This window comes from Saccopteryx leptura, chromosome 3 (assembly GCF_036850995.1).
Source record: "Saccopteryx leptura isolate mSacLep1 chromosome 3, mSacLep1_pri_phased_curated, whole genome shotgun sequence".
In the NCBI taxonomy this organism is placed as follows: domain Eukaryota; kingdom Metazoa; phylum Chordata; class Mammalia; order Chiroptera; family Emballonuridae; genus Saccopteryx; species Saccopteryx leptura.
The window spans coordinates 153,706,154-153,709,243 of NC_089505.1; the positions used below are offsets into that span (position 1 = coordinate 153,706,154).

Genomic DNA, 3,090 nt, shown 5'->3' on the forward strand with positions numbered 1-3,090 from the left:
GCATCAAATGTGAATTAAGTCTTTTTAATCATACAGGCCGAGGGTTAAGGACAGTCTCTCATACAGGGGGAAACCCATAGTGTGATGATGGAGAAGGTAGAACATGTTCATTAGATGTTGAGAGAACTTGTCATATTTGGGCAACTTGATTTGTAGAGTATAAAAAAATAAAATTTACGAATATATTCAAATTACTTTAAGTGAACTTGAAATATAGTGATTGAGATTGTAATCTTGACATAATTGAAAGCAGAGATGCATCTAGTTAGATATAACATTTGGTAAAAATAATTTTTTTTTTAAAAAGGAATGACTCAGATTTCTTATAACAAAAAAAATAACTATAATTCCACAGACAACACGGAACTCTGGGCTCCATTTCCTGAGAAATGATGTCACTACTATGCATCAATATGCCAAGAGAAAAGAGTCAGTGGAGGGAGCTGGATGAAGTTGATGAAGAAGGTACTGACTTAAACCTTATCAGCCTCTCAGGATTGTTAGGCCTGTTTTTCTGGTTCCTTCCTCAGGAAGCTGAGGTGTGCATGGTTGCCTCTTAGATGAATGAATCATCACCAAACTTCTGTGACATGGTAGGGGAGGAGTCTATGTCAGGAAATCTGGGGCACTTGATGAGGTATTTGCATGTCAACAGCTGGTGAGCACAGTAGATTTGGATCTACACATAATGAACAAGAGCTCAGGATTTGATCCCTGTGCAGGTCAATTACCTTTTTTTCTGTCTGTGTTTGTGTGTGTATGAAAAAATAAAAATTCCTTTTAGTCTTGGAAAACAACTCAAGCATATTGTCATTACTTTGTTAGCACTAACTTTAAGTAATAAAGACTAAATTTAGATAATAATTAGGTAAATCTTATCAGATTCTTTAAAAAATTAATTTTTGAAATAGAATCAATATTGTCAATAAAATAAATATTCTTAAGATCAAGTTAAACTTATTTTCCAAATAGTGGTTTGTGAGCCTAATATCAGAGAGAATTATGATAATAGCTAATATATTTTTTATATACTTTAATCCTTTAAATTAGATAAAAGTGAAGAAGTAAAAGGCTAAAATAATACCCTGAAAAAAGACAGGTTACCATTAGAAGTGGTTTAGACATTGTTTCTAGAATTGTAATGCTGGTAAAATTCCACTACTGAAATGCACTAAAATGTTGGATTTATCTCAATTGAGATTATGTAGTAGATACATGATTTGTAAATAATGCTTATATTTTTCTTTGAGAAATAACTGCTCCTTCAATCTTTTTTTTTTTTTTTTTTTTCATTTTTCTGAAGCTGGAAACAGGGAGAGATAGTCAGACAGACTCCCGCATGCGCCCGACCGGGATCCACCCGGCACGCCCACCAGGGGCGGTGCTTTGCCCCCCCAGGGGGCGATGCTCTGCCCATCCTGGGCGTCGCCATATTGCGACCAGAGCCACTCTAGTGCCTGAGGCAGAGGCAACAGAGCCATGCCCAGCGCCCGGGCCATCTTTGCTCCAATGGAGCCTTGGCTGCGGGAGGGGAAGAGAGAGACAGAGAGGAAAGCGCGGCGGAGGGGTGGAGAAGCAAATGGGCGCTTCTCCTATGTGCCCTGGCCGGGAATCGAACCCGGGTCCTCTGCACGCTAGGCCGACGCTCTACCACTGAGCCAACCGGCCAGGGCTGCTCCTTCAATCTTAATACACACCTATCTATAGGGTGACCTCACTTTTGAGATAGAAGAGCAGCCACAGGATTTATACCTGACCAATAAAATTTAAATAATGATTTATTTTAAAAATTATTAGAAAATAAGGAATTTCCTCTGCCTTGATTACTCAGGTAACAGAATAAAAATTGGAAGCATCAGGGCTGCTGGAAAAAAAAAAGGACCTACCTGAAAACAAAGCCACATAGAGAAAAGTAGAACAATGGTCCAGGGAGGGAGATGTAGGGCGAAGAATGCAAAAATAAAAACAGAAAAGAAAGTTTGGATGTTTTTTGAGTTCTTGGATATACCCATATCTGACGGTAATCATCAGGACCTGAGTTATATGAAATAAATCAATCCCACTCTTTTTTTTGAACATCTACTATGAAATTTAGATTCAATTACTCAACTCTGGTTCTTATAGAATCTGATAGAATAATATTCTCATGCTACGTATGATGTAAATTATGCTAATATATTAAAAGAGTATGTTCAGAAAAAAGACAGTTTTTTATTCATTTAAATAGCATATCATCAGTATATACAAGTGAAAGAAAAATTCATATTAATTTTTTTCTCCAATTCTTGCAACAGCTGTGCTATTTTTGTTTTAAAGACCTTACAATGCTAGTAAAGGCAATAAGATGTTTTAAAATTAGAAATAAAATTAGGCCCTGGCCGGTTGGCTCAGTGGTAGAGCGTCAGCCTGGGGTGCTAGAGTCCCAGGTTCTATTCCTGGCCAGGGCACACAGGAGAGACGCCCATCTGCTTCTCTACCCCTCCCCCTCTCCTTCCTCTCTGTCTCTCTCTTCCCCTCCCGCAGCCAAGGTTCCATTGGAGCAGAGTTGGCCCCGGGCGCTGAGGATGGCTCCATGGCCTCTGCCTCAGGTGCTGGAATGGCTCTGGTTGCAACAGAGCAATGCCCCAGATGGGCAGAGCATCGCCCCCTGGTAGGCATGCCGGGTGGATCCTGGTCGGACGCATGTGGGAGTCTGTCTGACTGTCTCCCTGTTTCCAGCTTCAGAAAAATACAAAATAAAATAAAATAAAATAAAATAAAATTATACAATGAATTACAAAATAATGAAGCTAGAAGACTGACTGCTTTTTAAAAAAATATCTTTTGTACCATTGAATTTACCATGTTAGACAAGTTTGAATGAAGCAGCAAAGCTCAGTGTACTGTCACATGGAATGTCACATCTGTTACAAACATATTACTTAAATTACTGGTACTTTCATGTTCTATTGCTGGTCACTATGTTGTAAGAACAGATAGGTTAGTTCATAGTGCAAGAGAAAATGACATTTTGATTAAAATATTAAATTTACTTCAAACTTAAGCAGGAAATATAACTATTTTCTCTATTAGGCATTATCATCCAAATGT

The 3,090-nt window shown here is 38.4% G+C and overlaps 1 non-coding gene across 1 annotated transcript; it reads left to right on the forward strand.

The window, feature by feature from the left end:
- The first annotated feature begins 2,371 nt into the window (after positions 1 to 2,371).
- On the forward strand, positions 2,372 to 2,447 carry TRNAP-GGG (transfer RNA proline (anticodon GGG)). Its single transcript has one exon. It is a non-coding gene; the product is annotated as a tRNA-Pro (tRNA).
- Positions 2,448 to 3,090: the final 643 nt, after the last annotated feature.